This window comes from Lycium barbarum, chromosome 2 (assembly GCF_019175385.1).
Source record: "Lycium barbarum isolate Lr01 chromosome 2, ASM1917538v2, whole genome shotgun sequence".
NCBI classification, from domain to species: Eukaryota; Viridiplantae; Streptophyta; class Magnoliopsida; order Solanales; family Solanaceae; genus Lycium; species Lycium barbarum.
Window position 1 is genome coordinate 153,485,813 of NC_083338.1, and position 23,222 is coordinate 153,509,034.

Sequence of the window (23,222 nt, forward strand, 5' to 3'; positions counted from 1 at the left end):
ATTATTATTTTTATCGCCATTATCATTATTACCATTATCATTATTGTTATCATTATTAGCAGTACTATTACCGCTAGTCATTCGCTACGGTTATTTAGTATTATTGAAACTGGCATTTCTCGGCATTTTATCAACTTCCGCATACACATCACACTTATTTCGCACATTTAAAATGATAGCGTTTATTTATTGTTAAAATATTATTGCACGGTCATTGCAACAACATATAATTTATTATCCGGGTCTTTTACAATTGCATATTTTCGTACCAGGTGATATTCTGGCACCCTTGGTACATCGTTAATCAAAATGGGTCTTTTATTCAAATTTAGAAGCCAAATTATTTCTTGCACTCGGTTCGCATTTTTGACTTACCGGACCCCAAATCAAGGTCCGATTAACTCCTAATATTTTTTTGATTAGCCCATATCGCTTATCTTAATTTTTAGACTAGTCCATGGTTCAATTCACTAGTCCATTCTTTTAATACCCGATCTAAAAATTGACCCGGTCCACAAATGGACCTGATCCGACCCGTCTTTATCCAAAATAAGGGAAACCCTTAAGGGTTTCCCATTTTTTGAACCCATTCTTTTCGTCGCCTCCTTCTCCTCTTTTCTTCCTCCTCCCATCACCGCCTCCAACCCCCATCGCCACCGCCGCGTCTCCCCATTTCCCCTCTTTCGTCGTCGGCTCTTCCCACGTTACCCGCACCTCCACTATCTCCCTCACCCCACTGCTTCATCACCCACACCCATACCTCCATCTTCACCATCGCTACCCGCACCCTCCACTACACCACTGTCCCCCACTTGCGTCTGACACCACCACACCTTCGTCTCCATCCTCTGACACCACGTTACCCCCACTCCGTCTCTATCCTGCCATCTCCACCCACGCGTCTGACACCCCACTTCCCATCTTCGCCCATGCCACTGCCATCCCACTTCTGTTCCCTCCACTTTCGTTGTCACCCGCTCTTCTATCTCCTTTCCCAACACAAAACCTAAAGAACACTATAAATAAGAGGGCGGTTGGAATCGTAGAGGGGGGCCGAAGAAAAAAAGCTTTCGAACCGCAGAAATCCCCCAGAAATTAAAGTGGGAAAACCCCCCCCCTAAAGTTAGATTTTTAGTCGCATAAACTCCCTAGAAATTAAGATCTGGTCAGTCGCCCAAATTCCTCTAAAATATTGGTTGATACAATTCCTTTTGATATTGATTGAAAACACTACGCATTTTATTCCCTCTTCGCTGTTTCGAATCCAAGTGCGCGCAAGCCCGGAGGTCTGTAGTGTTCGAGGCTAGATCGAAAACCTCGCTTCACTTCGCTGCGCTCGAAGAAGGTAACTTCTTCTCTTTAAACCATCTTTGCTCACAACCTGGTCTACATATATGCCTACTCTGTTTGGTGTTTTGGAGGAACTGGTCTTAATTTGTTTTGTGTACTGATTTTATTTCCTGTCTGTTATGCGTTTGTTAATACTCGTGATCGATAATTAGGACTAAGGGCTAGTTCAGGGTTGTTATGTAGTCTTAGTATCATAAGTCCACTTCTGTTTAGTTTAATGTAACATCATTACTTATAAGTTAGCTCAGCTGCTATCGCATTATTATTCTAATATAGTCCAGCCTTCAGTTTGGTGTTAGTTTGTCGGATTAATCCTTGAGTATGTCATTGGTTCTTATGTGAGTCTAGATGCTGTCTGTTATCTTATTTCATTGGTGTTCATGTTTAACCCATTCTAGTCATGTATTCTCATACAGTCAGGACCTACTTAAATCATTAATTTCCTCATATACCTGCCTTTTAGCATGGTCTTGCTTGTGCATTTAACTGTTGTTTCCTGTTATGCTGCAAGTTTGTTGGCATGTTCATCAGATGATAGTTTGTGCACTCTGTTTGGGCACAGTAGCATGCTCGAAGATCAAATAGCCGTGTGATTCCTCTCTTGTTGGACCCTTGTTTGAGTTTGAACCAGTAATCTGTATGTCTTATATACGACTAAGGGTCTTTGCTTTATTGAGAATGATGCATGTCAACTGCCTCACATGATTCAAAGTTGCTTGCATCTTACCCTCAATGGACTTTAAAGTTAAAATGTATGCAGATTAGCTTGAGACCTAGATTCACATGGTTGTTGATCTCGTTGATTGTCTTGGGCAAGATGTCACCATGTATGCTCACCCTGTCTAAATGTATATCCAACATGCCTCTGAATCTTTTCTTTTTGTTCTTTTTTTTCTTTTCTTTCCCCTTTCTGTTACAATCAGACCAGTACAATATATTGTGAACCATCAGTGGGTTTGTAGTTTATTTTAGTTGCTTGACTAGTTAACTTAGTATGTGGTCAGTGGTTACCTGTGAAGATTTGTCATATAACTCCATTGTCAGTTGTCAATACTTGTCTTTATGTCCCCTTCTCTTGTTGCTTGATTCTGTCTAAACTTTGGACAAGACCTTAAACATGGGACATGACATGGATAACTATGTAATCTTTGTTTTAGTATGGTTCACAAGCTGCTATAATTTAAGTAGTTATGTTGTTCTGTTTGGATCCATCTATGCCTATCATGAGACTGCCTTAAAGGATTACTATGGTCTGTATATTAATGATCCAGTCTAGGCCATATTTCACAGGCATATTTTCAAACCCCTTAAGTTTCTGATGCAACCATGACTTTTTTTTCTCAAAAGGCTTTTCTGTGAATCCCTCTGCCTCCTCATGAAATAAATCACATGCTCCCTTAGATTGCCTACTGTTTTTTTTTTTGAATAAGCATATGGGTTGATAGAATTGTGAAAACAAGTTAAGCATGTCCCTTGGATCTAAGTCTGTGTAGATTAACCTTTATGAGAACCGACTTGTTATAAGATAGTACTTAAGGGATTCGATCTTAAGCTGTTAACTGGCCATCCATTTTGCATAGGCTGTTTATATGAGCATATACAAAGCACAAGTCTATCTTCTACTTTCATGATCCCAGTAAGCATGTGCATGTTCTCCTTATCTAAGCTAGCATTTGGTATCCCATTTTTTATGTCATTTATGGTCAGTTTGTAGTCTTGAATGCCGAAGATGCTCTGTTGTGTTGGTTATCCTTTTTATTTTTCATGAAATCTAACATCTCATAAAATTATGTCATCACTCTAATTCCTTTTCTTTTTTTTTCCTTTTCTCTTGCATGACACACCGGAGCCGAAGAGTCTCATTTTGAGACTCGTCGTCACCGCTACCGTATGGAATTCCCAGCCACGTATCAAATTCGTTGGGCCGAAGCCCAACAACAGCCCGCAGCAGCACTATATAAAATTTATTGGGCCAAAGCCCAACAGCATGAATAGCTTGCAGCAGTTGGGCCTAGACAATGGGCCAGATCCATTCAATTCTCTTCCCCCCTACCCTTTTTTTTATTTGTTTGTATATTTTGATGTGCTTTTGTATGACTAATCTCATTCTTATTTTATTCCCTTAACTTAGATGGATCCTTATGAATTAGTAAGTTAGTTTTAGTAATGGGTAGATAGTTTAAAAAACACTAACATTAATTCCATAAATTTTTACTCTCTTGTTTTCATGCTAAAATTGTCTAATATTTGTTTTAGAATAAATTGATTTGCCAAAAATGGTATAACTTTACATGTTAAGTAAAGAGAATCATACTTTATCCTTATTGTCATACACATCTCAAAATGTCACTAACCTGCGAATATAAATTCAAGCATATCTTATGAATAACTTTTTTCAAGTTTTTGAGTCAACTATGTATATCTCAAAGTATAGCTAATAAAAGGGATAAACAAAGCTCATTAGCTATTTTAGTATTTATACTCCTAAATTGCAAAAATCAATTAATATCTCATCATTTGGTTTGTTTTAAAATATTTATCAAAATATTGCTTAAACTCGCGTTTTTTTTGTTTATGTACAAATTATTATATTTTCGCGAATTTCATTTTATATAGCCTTATTATATATTCTCGTTTAAAGTCTTAACTATCTTCATATCTTAAATAGGATTTAAAGACATCTTTATTCGAAGTAATATTTTCTCTAAGTTCTATTTTAAATAATATTATTACATTTTCCTTCAAATTTTATCAATATTTACAGGTCATTTGTTAAATTTTAAATATTATATTTGCGTCTTTAACTTAACTAATTAACCTAAGTTTAGTCGGATAACCGTGAGTTAACGGATTCTAAAGGATGCCTAATCCCTTCCCTTTAGGATAATATAGAACCCTTACCTAGAATCACACTGATTAAGCAGACTATTAACGGAGGTTTACTTAGTTTACCCTAGTTAATAATTAGGTGCCCTAATTCACCTTAAAATCAATTAGGTGGCGACTCCTTAAATAAACAATTTAGGAATCTCCAATATGTTGTACTCCGCTTCAACCCGGTTAAAATAGGGTGTGACAGCTTGGCGACTCTGCTGGGGATGTTACTTAGGTTCTAACCATAACGGACTTAGTTTAAATAGGTTTTGTGTGCTTATTTTAATTACTTTATTTGTTTGTTAACTGTTTTTACATGCTATTAATTGTTTGCTTGATATAAACTGTTTGTTTGATATAAACTGTTTATGTGTTACTGCTTTGATAAACTGTCATTCCGTTCATATTTCTTCCACTCCTGGAAAACTCACACATATTCACACACTCAAAACGGCTTCGCGGTTCGCGCCCGTTCACTATTAAATTACCCTTTAGTTGGATCGATCTTGTGGATTTAGTCGATCGGCGGTGCAGTCGACGGCCACGGACTTTCCACTCCCAAGTTGTCCGCTTGGGGGAACCTTGTGTCATAGGAAGCCAACTCTTAGTCAGCCTAAGATAGAGCTAAACCAACACCCTTTATTAGGAGCATACTTTTCATGACCTAGGAGGTTTAATACCCTTGGTGTATTAAATTCATTAGATGACTTTACCCAAACGTCCAAGCGGGTTCGCGACCCCGAGTGACACCAATCATACTTTATGTGCATGTTTGAAGGATAATTGTGCCTAAATATTGACTATTTGCTCTAATTAATTAAACTTTAGGAGGGAGGGCATGATTAATATTTCTATGACAGGTATGGATTTGCATTGGAGTACAACGAATGATGAAGATCAAAGACAGCACAAATGGAGCTAGAAGTTAGACATAGGAAACTGTATTTACTTTACTTAAATTAGGAAACACTTTATGTTGTATTCATTTAACATGTAATAAATATTGCATTATCTTGTACTTTATTTGAGAAATAGAATCTGTTTAATTAATCAAAGCAACGGGATGACATATTATGGCACACTTTACCCTTCAAACGACGATAGGCCTACCTCTGGCACAAAGAGGTCACATGCATATTAGGACGCGTTATTGTTTGATATACTTGTTTGACAATTTGTTTGACTTTATTTGATGAATTATTTGCTACATGTCTTACTTGACTTTACATGATCATGACTTTACCTAGATATGTTCACGAGACTAACATCATTTATACTTTATGTTTCTTTTATCTTATTCCCAAAAAGAAGTTGATTCGTGTTGACACTCAATGGCCGACCATCCTTACATCACAAGGTCAAAGACATCATCGTTACCTCAACGCAGCTGGGTTGTTCAAGGAACAGCAAATATTACGTCTGGTCCAGCCGCATCTATTTCAACTAGCCCGGAAAGCATCATGGTTTCTAATGACCCTCCCGAGATTTTTGAACACGGAACTACTATTCAACAGGATGAACATATCGCCCGCCTGACTCAAGAGATTGAGGATCTACGTGGAGAGCTAAACCGGGTTAGAAACATGACCAACTTATCCATTACACTCCAAAGTCCACCTCCTGAACCTAGGAGTGTCGCACCAAACTCGCCTCATTTTCCATCACTTGAACCTTTAGTTCCAGAACATTTTCCTCCACAAAACAATGCACCTACCAACAACAACTTACCTCCAATCACCTTCGCAAATCCACCAAATCCATCGCCCATCTACACCCCTCCACAGAATCAATCACCCACCTACACTGCCTATGCCGCTCCTGATCCACCACCCGTCAACCCACCAAATCAATCACTAGGTAACACTCCTTACATTGCTTTACCCACCCACTAACCCACCACCTACAATTACTCCTCTAAACCCACCAAACCAAGCCCTTACATACTTTGGCCATCCACAACAACCTTTCTACCCTTACCATTACGTTGAACCCTACCAAGCTCCACTATTCCCTTACCCTGTCTATAGTACTCGACCAAATTACTACCAACCCCGAGCACCTCAATATCAAAACTTACGTCCATACCAATTTGCCCAAATTTCCACCCACCGAAATCGACCACATACCACACATAGAGCCCGTCCAAACCCTGTCATAAAAAACACCCGTGATTACACTCAGTTCGCTGAACCTTTGTCTCAGCTATTTGAAAGACTGAAAGCGGCAGGCGTGGTACAACCTATTGAAGGGAAAATTCTCAATCCTATCCCAAAATGGTTTGATAGTTCCAAGCATTGCGCATATCATTCTGGAGTTCCGGGGTATGCCACTGAGGATTGCTATGGCTTCAAAAGCAAAATCGAAGCCTTGATTAAGGAAGGAACAATCCATCTCACTGGAGCTCGACCCGATATGGATCGCCATCCCTTTTCCTACTCACGAAAACGCCAACGTGAACATGATAATTATCAAAAAGTTAAGAATCAGAAGGAGGCTGTTACGCCAATTGGAAAAGATGGAGAGAGGCGTGTCATCAACGTTCGTTGCGCCTGTGGGGATGATCCGAAAACAAGTGCCAGTGAAGATGGCTGCAACAACTACTGAGACACCAACCATCCAGGGTACAGAACCAGGAGAGACTCTGAAGAACTGGACTTGTACTCCGTCCCTGATTCGCCAGGAGCCTTGGTGGCATGAACATGTAGTGAACTTGTTTTCTTTTATTGATGCTTGAACCGTACCCAAAATTTTGTTTGTTTTGCTTCACCTTGTGGAAGCTTGAATTGCAAAACTATGAATGCATTTCGGATTTTCCTTAATCATCTATTTTCTACTTTACTTATCAAATCTGCCAACTCTACGATTGCGACATGAACGAATAGACAAATCCTGAGAGAGTAACAAAGAAACTAGGGGACAAGACAAGATTCCACTCGAGAAATTGAAATAGCCGATAGGTGACAACCTAAGCCTAAAAGCTGGCAATTCAAGAAGAAATCAAAGTACGCCATTAGGTTAGACAACCTAGTTTGCAACCTTTCCTTTAGTTGCGAACTACGCTTGACCTGATTCCTCGGTGGATACGTAGGCAGCCCACATAGGGACTCGGTCATAATAGGTTAGAATTTTTGCCATTCACATGCGTACGAACTACGTTCTGACCTGATTCCCGAGGTGGGATACGTAGGCAACCCACATAGGGTTCGGTTGCTTTATAACAAAAATCCAAAATATCTTATGCGTCACGAACTACGTTCGGACCTGATTCCTTGGTGGATACGTAGGCCACCTATACAAGGTTCGGTCACAACATAGCATAGGTTTAGTGTACCCTTCAGAATCAAAACTGGGGCATATTTTGGAAGATTAGACAAGAGAAAAGTTGGACATCGACACTATTAAGGCTACTAGACAAGAATAGTACACACAAATGACCTTTCAAAGTTCTCGGAAGTGTCGCAATCGAAAGTTAGCAGGAATATCTTACAACTTGTATACATATATTTTCATATATATCTTTCCTTACATACATACACTTACGTATATATTTTTCAAATGGAAGACTTTCTTTCAATTGTTTCACTACTGTTCATCTACCGAGGCTTTAAATGGAGGCCGCAAGATCCAAACAAACAGGATGAATGGGGCGCCAACAAAGTCAAGCTTCGAGTCAACACGAATCAACTTTCCCCCTCCCAAACTGAGAATTTTTCTTTGGATGCAGGAACTTAAAATCGCGAGATCAACAATCAAGTCTATCAATCAGGGCCATTGTGGCCTCGCCTTAAAAAGCCATGCGGCTTTGCTTTCAGCCTTATCTTTTAATTTATTTTTTCTTATCAAAATAATTCTATAACTTTATACACCTGTTTTTGAAGGTTGACGAGATTAAAGACGAATCAAATCAGGATTACGTGCCATCAATTCAGCCTGTCACGATACTGTCAGACTACAAATTCTAGAGCTTCTTGTGTCCCTCTTTTACGGGTTATCTGGCATTGAACATTGTTGTGGCTGCGAATCTGCATTAAGGACGAGATACAATGGCAAAAAGACTTGAGTCATTCAACACCGGTGTGGGGTTGGTCCAATCGCAAAATGAGGATAGCGAGAAGAATGTAGTACAAAAAGGCGTATTGGTCAATTTGGGAAATACCCTCAGCCTTCTTCCTAACACAAGTTCAGCTTCCAGCTCTACCCGAAACATTTCCTTCACTATCTCTCCTCACCCAGCTCCTACCAACATACCACCAAGATACTCTATTAAACCAGAAGCTTTGCAAGTCACATTGATACCTAATGTCCAAAAGCCTGCACTTGCAGCGCCCTTCACAGAAAACCAACAAAATCAGCTAGCGGTATACCCACACAAGAGATTGAGGAATGAAATGAATACAATCAATCAGAATAACTCGAATAGAGAGCTTCACAATTTAAGGAGAATTATCGAAGAAGAGATGCGGGCGAGAAATGTCCAAAGTTTAAGATATGAAAGTTTGTGCATGCTTCCGAATGTTGATTTGCCGCCAGGATTCAAAGTGCCAAAATTCAACACCTTTAATGGCCGAGGAAATCCTGTTACGCACTTGAAGGACTATTGTAGCAGATTAATGGGAATTGGGCAAGATGAAGCCATAAGGATGAAATTGTTCATTCAGAGCCTATCAAGGTTGGTGTTAGATTGGTACACAGAACAAGACTTTCGCAAATGGTACACATGGGAGGACATGGCCCGCGACTTTGTAGAACATTTCAAATTTAACATCGGGGTTAGTCCAAATCTGTATGATATGCTTGAGATAGAAAGAATGCCACATGAGTCTTTTCAGGAATATGCCATCCGGTGGAGATTGGAAGCTTCAAAAATACACCCTCCGTTGCCCGAGAATGAGCTGATTTCAAATTTCATCCAAATGCAAAAGGGCATATACTATGAAAAGTTGTTATGTGCGCGGTTACGCGACTTTTCTGATTTAATTCAAGTTGGAAAGCAAGTAGAAGTGGGCATTCGAGCAGGAAAAATTGTTGACACTTCATCAGTACAAGAAACTTTTCAAGCCGAGACATTCAACAACTTGCAAGGCAAAAACAGAGAGACCGACTCAACTGTCAGGTCTACACGTCAGCCGCAATCACGGCAGAACTATCAATGTTCGCGTGATCATGTATACCTTCATCAACGAGGCTTTCAAAATCAAACCGATCAAGCACAGTCTAGCTTACGACAGTCAGAGCACGTAAAATTCCGCACTTTTACTCCTCTTGAAGAGTCATTAACCAGCATATTTGAGAAAATGAAAGCCAAGGGACTCCTGAAGCCAAAGAAAGGATGGATCCCTAAAAGCCTACCGCCAGATTTTGATTGGTCCAAGAGTTGTGCTTACCACTCTAATATTCCAGGTCATGACACAGAAAATTGCCCGGCTCTTAAGCATAAGATCCAGAACATGATCGAAAAGGATAAGATAAGTGTGCAACAAAATAAATTGTGCGACAATGATGGCCCTTCAGTTGCAAATGCAATTATTGTTACCGGTGATCTGTCAAAATTGGCACCGAGACATTTGAAAAGGAAGTGTGGAACTAAGTAAGACGATTGAAAGGATCTACCGTCACTAGCATTCTCCACCCATCAGCTTTCCTTCTTGTAATTTTTGCTAAAGCTTGTTATGAACTACTTTCGACCTGATTCCTTCGGGATAAGTAGGCAGTCCATTCTCGGACACGGTCTTAATATAGTGAAAATTCCATCTTCCCCATAAAGCAATACTGGGGCAGCTTTGCAAATGGCCTATCATTATTCGACAAAAGCATGAGTCGAAATCTCGAGCAATGTATTAGCGTCACCAGATTGTTGCAATGACATCACCTCGAGAAATGCAGATTCAACGCCAAAGCTTTGGTGTTCAATGCAAGACAACCATTTTATTTTACACTAACAAATTTTCTTTGAGTAACGCAGGGGCATATTTTAGCTATTTTTGAAGGATATCGCACAGTATCAAGTCGGCAATTGCAAGATTCAGATAGAGCAAAGGGAAAAGTCAACTTAATACTAATTAAATTTGAAACTTACAAATTTCTTTGAGTGCAGGAACTTTTTTAGATGCAAATTTTGGCAGGGTAGAAGGTCCCCAAATCTTCGGCATTACGTCATGAATATTTGTTGCTGCAAATTACGCACTGCGTCAAACTCGTCTCACCGCATACAAATAAAGCATCGCAAAAGCTCCTCGCTCCACACTAATTTTAGTAATCATAAATCAAGCACTGCATTTAGGCTCGTCCGCCTTTAATAGGACATTTTAGGCTCGTCCGCCTTTAATAGGACATTTTTAGGCTCGTCCGCCTTTAATAGGACATTTTAGGCTCGTCCGCCTTTAATAGGACATTTCGGGCTGTGCACCGCCCCTTTGAAATTTTAGCATAAGACCAAGCACCGTCTTCTATCTCAATTTTATTCTGCTTTGTAATTTGAACTACGCTTGACCTGATTCACTTAGTGGGATACATAGGCAGCCTATGTCAGGCTCGGTCTCGTCATTCGCAAAAGCAACATCCTCCTATACCAGAAACTGGGACAAATTTTAAGGGCATCACCGCAAAAGCTCAATATCCTCCTATACCAGAAACTGGGACAGTTTTAAGGGGCATCATCGCAAAACGACACCCTCTTATGCGAGTAACTGGGACAATTTTTAAGGGCATCATCGCAAGCGACATCGAGAAACATGAAAGAGAATATGGCCAACAGAGTCATCAGGCAAAAAGAAGACTTGGGAGAAAGGATGCTCGCTTTGTTTCACGGTTCCCAAGTTGCGGAAGCCAAAATATATATAATGTTCGCAGCCTTGCAAGGATTGCACGTCGAACGGTTTGATCTTTCTTATAACGATTATGCCTCTCGAGTATCAATAATATACGAGATTCGCAACAAATTAATGCTTGAGTCTTGCAAATGATTTTTCAAACGTGTCGATGCACAAACATTTCCTATTGCTTTCAAATGCCTTGCATAAATGCTTTCAAATACAATGCGCATGCACTATTGCTTTAAATGCCCCGCACTGCAAAAGCAACCGCACCTGCATTACATTATTACTTTCAAATGCCCTGCAAAGGCACATCATCATTGTTCGCAAAAGCACCTCATTTAGGCCCGTCCGCCTTTAATAGGACATTTAGGCCCGTCCGCCTTTAATAGGACATTTAGGCCCGTCCGCCTTTAATAGGACATTTAGGCCCGTCCGCCTTTAATAGGACATCTAGGCCCGTCCGCCTTTAATAGGACATCTAGGTTCGTCCGCCTTTAATAGGACATTTAGGCCCGTCCGCCTTTAATAGGATATTTAGGCCCGCCCGCCTTTAATAGGACATTTTAGGCTTGTTCGCCTTTAATTGAACATTTTAGGCTAGTCCGCTTTTAATAGGGCAGTTTAAGTTCGTCTGCCTTTAATAGGATATTTAGGCTCGTCTGCCTTTAATAGGACTTTTAAGCTCGTCCGCCTTTAATAGGACACTTTAGGTTTGTTCGCCTTTAATTGAACATTTTAGGCTAGTCCGCCTTTAATAGGGCAGTTTAGACTAATCCGCCTTTAATAGGACATTTTGGGCTGCGCACCGCCCTTTGAAAATTTCTGCATAAGGCTGTGCCCCGCCTTTCATATGATGCATGGACTGCGCACCGCCCTTTGCATCGCTCTCATGTATTGCTTGGACCATGCACCGCCCTTTTAAATTTTTCGCATAAGGCTGCGCACCGCCTTTCATATGATGCATGGGCTACGCACCGCCCTTTGCATCGCTTTCATATACTGCCTGGGCCATGCACCGCCCTTTAAATTTTCTGCATAAGGCTGTGCACCACCTTTCATGTTGCATAGGCTGCGCACCGCCCTTTGTAGTTTCCGCATAAGGCTGCGCATCGCCCTTTGAAAAATTTCTGCATAAGACATCGCACCGCACCTTCCCTGTCTTATTATTATTTTCAAATGCCCTGCGTGCGCTCGCAGCCGCATTTCACCGCACTTGCATCACTTTACTTCAATATTTATTTGTTACTGACTATTTTATCTAGTTTAAAGTTTCGCAGGAGCTTTAGCGCAACGTGGAACTATTTCTTCGGCAGCGAACTGGGGCAATACGTCGGGAAGGATAAGCAAACTTCCGACAAGGGTCAATGATCTACCTCGAACACTCGGCTCCAATTTCAAATTTTCCGTTCCAGCACACTCATTTTCAGAGTTCTATCACAATACCCAATGTCATCATAATTCGACACTGGGACAATATTTTTTTTGCGAAGATTCGCATCAAATCGTGAGTTGCCAGTCATAGGTGTCGTAGTCTTCCCAGAACTACACACGGCCTGATTCTCGTGCAACCCGAGATATGTAGGCGATTCAAAGACCAGAGTTCGGCCGTAATTTTCTTTACCCTAAGTCCTCCACAATCCTCTAGCCGGGACAAAATAGGCTACTAAGTCAACGTCTTTGCCCGAAAATTCTTTCATCATTATCAGGCAAAGAGGGACAAGTTGTTGACACCCAATTTTGTCCCGCCTCTCCTCCGAAATACATATTTGCGCTTCTAATATTTTCAAAAAAAATAAAATAAAATAATAATATATATTATGTTTACTATAGTTATTGGTCTCTTATCAATAACGGCGTTTTATTATTCTGTTACAACTATTATTATGATCATTATTATTATTATTATTATTAACTATTATTATTATTCTTAAATTATCATTATTACTAATTTTCATTATTATTATTATTGTTAATTACTAATCACTATTATCAGCGTTATTTTGTTATCAATTATTAATCATCATTATCATCGTTATTTTATTATTAATTATTGTCATTGTTTTATCAATAATTGTTATTTATTTATTATTATCATCATTATTATTGTTATTATCATTATTATCTTATTATTACCACTATTATTGTTATTATTATTAATTTACTAACGTTTTGTCACTATCAATAATTGTTATTTATTATTGTTATCTTGTTATTAATTATTATCATCTTTATTATTATTATTAATTATTATCATCTTAATTATCAATGTTTGTTATCTACTATTATTATTATATCTATTATTATTTTTATCGCCATTATCATTATTACCATTATCATTATTGTTATCATTATTAGCAGTACTATTACCGCTAGTCATTCGCTACGGTTATTTAGTATTATTGAAACTGGCATTTCTCGGCATTTTATCAACTTCCGCATACACATCACACTTATTTCGCACATTTAAAATGATAGCGTTTATTTATTGTTAAAATATTATTGCACGGTCATTGCAACAACATATAATTTATTATCCGGGTCTTTTACAATTGCATATTTTCGTACCAGGTGATATTCTGGCACCCTTGGTACATCGTTAATCAAAATGGGTCTTTTATTCAAATTTAGAAGCCAAATTATTTCTTGCACTCGGTCCGCATTTTTGACTTACCGGACCCCAAATCAAGGTCCGATTAACTCCTAATATTTTTTTGATTAGCCCATATCGCTTATCTTAATTTTTAGACTAGTCCATGGTTCAATTCACTAGTCCATTCTTTTAATACCCGGTCTAAAAATTGACCCGGTCCACAAATGGACCTGATCCGACCCCTCTTTATCCAAAATAAGGGAAACCCTTAAGGGTTTCCCATTTTTTGAACCCATTCTTTTCGTCGCCTCCTTCTCCTTTTTTCTTCCTCCTCCCATCACCGCCTCCAACCCCCATCGCCACCGCCGCGTCTCCCCATTTCCCCTCTTTCGTCGTTGGCTCTTCCCACGTTACCCGCACCTCCACTATCTCCCTCACCCCACTGCTTCATCACCCACACCCATACCTCCATCTTCACCATCGCTACCCGCACCCTCCACTACACCACTGTCCCCCACTTGCGTCTGACACCACCACACCTTCGTCTCCATCCTCTGACACCACGTTACCCCCACTCCGTCTCTATCCTGCCATCTCCACCCACGCGTCTGACACCCCACTTCCCATCTTCGCCCATGCCACTGCCATCCCACTTCTGTTCCCTCCACTTTCGTTGTCACCCGCTCCTCTATCTCCTTTCCCAACACAAAACCTAAAGAACACTATAAATAAGAGGGCGGTTGGAATCGTAGAGGGGGGTCGAAGAAAAAAAGCTTTCGAACCGCAGAAATCCCCCAGAAATTAAAGTGGGAAAAACCCCCCCTAAAGTTAGATTTTTAGTCGCATAAACTCCCTAGAAATTAAGATCTGGTCAGTCGCCCAAATTCCTCTAAAATATTGGTTGATACAATTCCTTTTGATATTGATTGAAAACACTATGCATTTTATTCCCTCTTCGCTGTTTCAAATCCAAGTGCGCGCAAGCCCGGAGGTCTGTAGTGTTCGAGGCTAGATCGAAAACCTCGCTTCACTTCGCTGCGCTCGAAGAAGGTAACTTCTTCTCTTTAAACCATCTTTGCTCACAACCTGGTCTACATATATGCCTACTCTGTTTGGTGTTTTGGAGGAACTGGTCTTAATTTGTTTTGTGTACTGATTTTATTTCCTGTCTGTTATGCGTTTGTTAATACTCGTGATCGATAATTAGGACTAAGGGCTAGTTCAGGGTTGTTATGTAGTCTTAGTATCATAAGTCCACTTCTGTTTAGTTTAATGTAACATCATTACTTATAAGTTAGCTCAGCTGCTATCGCATTATTATTCTAATATAGTCCAGCCTTCAGTTTGGTGTTAGTTTGTCGGATTAATCCTTGAGTATGTCATTGGTTCTTATGTGAGTCTAGATGCTGTCTGTTATCTTATTTCATTGGTGTTCATGTTTAACCCATTCTAGTCATGTATTCTCATACAGTCAGGACCTACTTAAATCATTAATTTCCTCATATACCTGCCTTTTAGCATGGTCTTGCTTGTGCATTTAACTGTTGTTTCCTGTTATGCTGCAAGTTTGTTGGCATGTTCATCAGATGATAGTTTGTGCACTCTGTTTGGGCACAGTAGCATGCTCGAAGATCAAATAGCCGTGTGATTCCTCTCTTGTTGGACCCTTGTTTGAGTTTGAACCAGTAATCTGTATGTCTTATATACGACTAAGGGTCTTTGCTTTATTGAGAATGATGCATGTCAACTGCCTCACATGATTCAAAGTTGTGTCATAAAAATTATCCAAACAGACGTGCATCGCCCGTTCTACGATGGAATCTGAATTTATAGCTTTAGACAAGGTCGGTGAAGAAGTTGAATGGCTCTGGAATTTCTTAGAAGATATTCCATTCTGGCCTAAACCTCTGGGACCTATATGCATACATTGTGATAGTCAAGAAGCAATAGGTTGGGCAGGAAGCGTTATGTACAACGAAAAATCTCGTCATATACGACGGAGTCACAATACCGTGAGACAACTACTCTCTAGTGGAATTATCACTATTGATTATGTAAAGTCTAGAGATAATATGCCTGATCCACTTACAAAAGGCCTAACTAGAGAGGTGGTTGAAAGATCATCTAAGGGATTGAGTTTAAGGCTTAGGACAAGTCATCATAACGGTAACTCTACCTAGCAGACTGGAGATCCCAAGAGCTAGGTTCAAGGAGATCAAATAAAGTTGTGACTGACGGTTCAGCATTGTCAAATAACTCAATCCATTCTCGTGATGAAGACAATGTTCAGGAACACGGATAAAACGTTAAGGCTTTTTAACGAGTTAATAAAGCTTAAGTTTTTTAATGGTTTCTAAGTTTGGCAGGTTTGACCAAATAGTGTATCTACGCGATAACACGTTTAGGAATCACCTATGTGAGTGTGAAGTGTAAGCCACTTCAAAGAGGATGGTCGTAAAAAGCCCATTCTCTATATACTCATGAAACCAGGAGGTGTTCATGGCTGAAACTAAGGGTGGGCGTTCGGTTGTTCGGTTCGATTTTTTTAAAGTTCGGTTCAGTATTTCGGTTTCGATTTTTTTAAAGTGGAAACCGAACACCGCACTGAATTAGTTCGGTTCGGTACGGTGTTTTGAAGTTCGGTTCGGTTCGGTTTCAATTTTCTAATTCGGTTTTTTGGCATTGGTTAAGCAATAGTCGCCCGTTACCAAATGATTCATGATCAACATATCAAGAATGTCTTTAGTACCAGCACTAGCCAGCAACAGCAGCAGCAGCAGCCAGCACCAGCACTAGCCAGCACCAGCCAGCAACTGCTGCAGCAGCAGCAGCCAGCAACTGCAGTAGCAGCAGCAACCAATAACAGCAGCAACAAGCCAGCAACTACGCAACCAATAGTTGCTACAGTCTGCAACAACAAAATAGTAATAGTAGCAGCAAAAAACCAGTCCAGAAACAAAATCAGTAGCTTAACAGAGGAAACCAGTAACAACACGCAGCAAAACAGCGCACACGGTAAAAACGAGCAGCACAAATAACATAAGTTTAAAACAAGTAGCATCCAAACTGCCAAACAACACAAATTTCTTAAAATCTAGCTCCAAATACAAAACATTAGCTGTCACGAACTAAGTCTTAAATCCATCGTCTTAACACAATATTAACAATCACAATTTGGTCTGAAATTCACCAAATTCAAAACATAAGCTTAAATTTGAAGGCGAATTCGCCTCTCTTGTTGACGCTCAAGACATTTCTCAATAAACTTCAACAAGGAACTTGTGCCAGTCACTCTTGGATTATATTTAAGTATCATACCACATGTCAAGCACCTTACTTTACGCCCTTCTTCATTGTCTTGAACTATCGCAAAGTATTCCCAAACATGTGAACGAGCTTTAGGAGGCATGGTTGAACTTGAACATGATAAGAAGTAAGATAAAACCAAAAGTTAGAATATAACTTTCAAGATAAAAGAACAATACTACAAAATAAAATATTGAACTTACCACTAGTAGGAAAAAATAGCAAATTGCAATCAAACATCAACAATGCAAGGATCTCTTCCACTATTTGCCATCTCTAAAGATAATTTAATCAAATATGTCATACAACATAAATAAGAATATGATTTTTGCACTAAAACACACAAAAATATATAAAACCTTACCAAGTTCAAGTTTCTCAATATACTCCAAACTTTCTTCCACACTAACGGGTTTATTCTCTTCTCTAAGCCAATCTTGAGAACAAATAAGAGATTACACATATTTAGGCGTTAATGAACTTCTAAATTGATCAAGAATACGTCCACCGGTACTAAATGCACATTCCGATGCCACACTAGAAACCGGAATAGCCAATACATCACGAGCCAACTCTGAAAGAACGGGAAATCTAGGAGCATTTATTTTCCACCAATCTAAAATCAAAAACTCAACACGTTCATCTTCAAGCTCTTGATCTTCACTAATGTATCTATCCAACTCCGATTTAGCACCCCCACACCCAGAATCTTCTTTTTTGTTTCTTCAAGTGAAGCTTAGCTCTCAAAGCTTTTTTTCTCAAAGAGGTGTCAGAATTAGAAGATACATCAGATGAGAATTGAGATGAAGAAGATGTAGATGGAGATGATTTATGATGAAATTATCTTGCATGATTTTTTAGATACTCTCCAAACAAAGATTTCATATAATCATACACTCCTTCGCTTACTTTCTTTCCTACTTCCTCACCAAATAGCTCTTCAAGCCCAAAGTTAACATACACAAACTTATTACGAGGATCCAACACGGAAGCAATAAAAATCATTTTGTTTATCTTTTTGGGATCCCCCCAATACTTTTTGAACTTTTGTCTCATTCGCTCAGCCATTATACTCAAACTAACATCTTCACTTTCTAAACACACTTTCAAATGTACATCAAGCTCACATATATCCTTAAAATGAACATTAGAAGTAACGTAATGTGAACCTGAAACCTTTACGGTGAGCCCATGAAATCTTTCAAGAAACTTTACCGCATTCCTTACATTCGCCCAATCATCACACGCGACAGGACCTGCAACACTTCCATCTTCAAGAACATTAGTAGAAAGATAATTATTAAAATTCTCATCAAAAAGATCAAACCTATCGAAAGCCTTCTCAAAGTGTTGTGCTATATCCAACATCAAATAGGTGGAATTCCACCTAGTAGGCACATCTAGCTCTAGTGATTTAGAACATTGCACCTTTTGAACTTCACAACATTTCTTAAAGTGAGCTCCTCTTGCCGAAGATGATCTAACATACCGTACCATTTGCCTAACACGTTTGACAGAAGCATCAATTTCCTTCAAACCTTAAGTATGTGAGCCATTCATCTCACATGAAGATGCTTACCATCCATTACATTAGTTTCCCAATTATTTAACTGTTTAGACAATTCTCTAACTGTAACATCGTTGGAAGAAGCATTATCAACAGTAACAGTAAAAATTTGATCCAAGTTCCAATAAAGCAAACAATTGCCAATAGCCTCTGCCATATGCTCACCCTTATGACTAGTGATAGGGCAAAAATTCAATATTTTTTTATGCAAAACCCAATCTCTATCAATATAGTGAGCAGTCAAACACATATAATTAATTCTTTGCAACGATGTTGATACGCTCAAATTACACCTATTAATGGCGTAAAGCGGACGTTATCAAATATAGTAACCCAAACAAGGTTGGGGTCGAATCCCACAGGGAATATGGAGAGCTAATTGTATGAGATACTAGTCTTTAAAGGCTTTAATCCTATTCCGAATAGTTTGAAAAGAGATTTGATTTGTATTCGCTATTTTGAAGTGTTTGGAATTTGTTTGGATTTGGAGAACCAAAGTTGTGTCCCGGCGATGATTAGATATTATGCGGGTGTCAATATGATATATTTCTAATGGGTCGGGGTTATGTATGCACTTAATCTCTAATGCACTTTCTAATATTTTCCAATAGTTAGAGAGTATTGCTTTTCATGATTTTCCCAAATGCAGAAAAGTTGTAAATAAAATTGATTAAATATGCCAAGTAAAACTCATCTTATCCCTAAGCGAGTTCATGAAACGAGGGTTAGTGCCCCGAGTCCTTGTTATATTATTTCAAATCACACCCTAGTTCATTTTTCCAAATAAACTAGGGTTTGTGCATAACAAGTGTTTGCAACCACTAATGAACAATGAATACGAGAAATAATAAAACACATCACAACCCATTATATATGTTATACCCCATTTTAACCAGGTTATAGTAGAGTACAACATATTGGTGATTCCTATTTATTTTATTTTAAGGAGTCACCACCTAATTAATTTAACAGTGAATTAGGACACCTAGAGGTTAACTAAGGCAAAGTTAAAACTAAACCTCCGTTAATAGTCTGCTTAACCAATGTGATTCCAGGTAAGGGCTCTATATTATCCTAAAGGGAAGGGGTTAGGCATCCTTTAGAATCCGTTAACTACGGTTGTCCGGCCAAACTTAGGTTAATTAATTAAAGTGAGAATTTGTATAAAAGAGGACTTTGAATGCCATTTTAAATAAAACTTATAAATATTGCTAAGACTTTAAATAAGATGCTATTTAGAAATAAAACTTGTAAAAGATATTTTGCATAAAAGAGGATTTTAAATACTCTTTAAAATAAAATTCACAAAATGTTGCTAAGGTTTTGAAAGAAAAATATAATAATGCTATATAAAAATAGGTTTATAAATACATATTAATTGATTCTTTTATGATTTAGGAGTATGCACAAAAATAGCTAATATGAGTTTCTTTATCCTTTTATCATTTCTCATTAACTATGCATAGCTGAAAATATACGTGATTGACTCCAAACTTGAAGGGTCATTTACAAAATATGATTGAGTTTATATTTGCGTATTAGTGGCGTTTTGAAACATTTATGATAAAATATGATTCTTTTTTACTTAAAATATATAGCCATGCCATTTTGCAAATCAATTATTCCAAATAATAAATACTATAAATAATTTTAACATAAAAGGGAATGAAACTTATGGAACTAATGTTAATATCTATCTTAAATTTACTACCCATTATACTAAAGCTAAACCTACTAATTCATTAGGATTCATCTAGGTTAAGAAAATAAAAACAAAATAAAAGTTAATCCCATAATACAAATTAAATGCAACAACATAAAATAGAGGTGTAGAAAGATGTAATGAGATGGGCCTAGCCCATTTTGGGCTGCTGCCACTGTTATGGGCCTCGGCCTAGAATTCCTTTTTAAATTTTTGCTGCGGGTGGGCTGACTCGAGAGGAGGATTTTGTTGGGCTTTTAGCCCAACATCGAATGCGGAGGATGAGGAGTCCCTCAGACTCGTATGCGATGGCCATGCATAAAACAAAAGAAAGGAAGAGGATTAGTATCTAATCGACGAATAAGGTTAAACATGTACAAATTCAAAACAGGTCGATAGGTCATATATAAACTGCATAGACAAATGCAATAGCACAAAATATTCAGAGTATACCTAGTATACCTGAAAGGTATATATTAATATACGGTCCTTGTATACCCGGATATACATTAAGGTTTATATACCATGTATACTTTGAAGTATACCATACCACAGAAAAAAAATCAGGCAAGGCGGGGACAAACCCATACGAGCAGAAAAAATGCAGAAAGAAGGAAGGAAATTCGCGAGCACCAAACAGACATCCCAAAGCAAGCACAAAGCACAGTTATGCGTATAGCTAGAAAAGGATTACCCAGATATCTTAATATGGTTCAAATAGATAGTCAAGTGAACATGCATATTTGACATTTCACTCCAAATTTAATCAGCTGCAGCAGCTTCACCCCTTATTCGAATACCCATATGATTCATACAATGCTTGCCAATAAGTTTAAACAGGTTCAACTCAGCATGGAATGATCGTACAACATACAGTTAGAATGTTTTATCAATAGAGAAACTCCAATATATTTTAGAATCCAACAGAGCACTAACATATACTTAAAGATACTGAAGCTGGATCTAAGCTGTTGTTCAGCCTTATTTAGAGCAAAAAAAAAACATAGAAGGCATACGAACTGGGAAACTCAAACATCTTATCCTATAAGAAGGCTTATCTTGGCTAATTTATATTAGTTGATTAGGGTTTCAAAGAATACAAACGACACAAAGAGAAAAACCAACAGATGTACCCCAAGCCATATTCGAAAGTCATATGTTTTTATTAACCATTCCCGAGGTTCAAACAAAGACAGATCTAGAATTTTGTTTCAATTCCACAATAAAACCAATCCAAACTGTACGCAATGCAAAGAGGAATAAAACCCACAAAACACTTGGAAAACTATATTCATACTCATACCATCATTAATCTATCATTTACCATTTCAAAACTATTGGCTTAAGCCCAATCAAATACTGAGAACTAAAGCATACCAATAATCACCTAAACAGTAATCTAATCAAGTGGCATCCTCTTTATGACAAACCACATAACCAATAAACCAAAGAAAAAGGCCAAATAATGGACAAACAAGACATTAAGAGACAGCACAGAACAGCTTATGGCAATCTGATTCTCTTTAAGTGTACAAACTTAGTTTTCACTCTCATAACTCATATTTTTACCCATCTCGGGCGAAGAAACAGTGGAAGGACGAGACCCTTTATAAATAAGGAATTTGTTCATATAGGCTTAAGCTAAAACATGCAGTTAAAAGAGGTTTAAACTAGGCAAACATACAATCATGCTCAATTATAGAACTTATTGTATAAGGCTTCAAATGGATTAAGCTAACTTAGGCAAACCAGGTAATTCAAATACCAAAACAGCAGGGTCCTTCTCCTTCAACTATAATTACAGTTTCAAATTGAACAAACAAACTAGGCCACTTTGAGTGTAATTTGATACAGATTACAACACTAAGCAGAATAGACTTAATGACTAAACATAGTGTCATACCAACTACAATATGAAGCAAACAAACTAAAGACTAAATACAGTTCCTCATCAACTGCCACAGTAAGCAAAACAAACTAAATAACTGAACATAGTTTTCTTACCAGCTGCAATATTAAGCAAAACAAACACATATCGAGCTGCTCATGAATGCATAGGAACCAAAACCCAAGTAAAAAAAAGGTTGATATGTATGCGAATACATGTTTGGATGACAATCGACTCATTCGAAATATAAAGGACAATTTGGATTAAGAACACATTAAACCATAATAAACATCAATCTCTAAACTTCCTCAGACCAAAATGATACTTGACCTTGCTAGACATGCTTTCAAATGCGTACAACAGTCCACAGAGAACATTGTACACGTATAAATGACTATCAACACATTAAGAACATAAACCCACAACCTGAAACAGAGAAGGTAGTGGTCACACACAGCCTTAAAAACGCTAACCACATGCTAGTATTATTCAAACGACATAACGAGGACCAAATTATCCACTAAAGAGTGAAACATACTAAGCTTAAGCTAAACAAGAACTAAACCAAATTAATCTAAACAGAACGGGAATTATATCTATCAGCATTATGACGCTGCCTAACTAACAAACATGTAAAGCATATAAAAACACATAACACAAAGCAGAAGGTGCTCGATTCATGGATAAATAAATAAAAAGGGTGTTGACTGACCTTCTCCGGGTGCAGCGAAGTGGGTGCGGGACTTCGATATCCACTGGAACACTACAGACTCCGGTTTCAAATTTACTCGGACTCGAATCAGTTGCAGGAACCAAAAGGGAATCAGAATAATCTTCTATTTTCGAATAAATATCCAAACGATATTAAAACTGATGAAGACTTAATAATTTTAGACGGGAATTTGAAGCGATCGAAAGAACTCAAAACTTTAGGGGATTTCTGCGGCTAAACAAACTTGTTCTTGGGGAATTTCATGAATCGAAAAAAATCCTCCTTTCTTGGGGTAATTTCATGAATCCAAAATCCTCCCCTCTTTCGATTCCACTCCACCACTATTTATAGGGTTCTTTAGGTTTTTGTGTTGAAGAAGGAGAGAGAGGAGCGGGGGGGACAGACGGAGGTGGAGGAT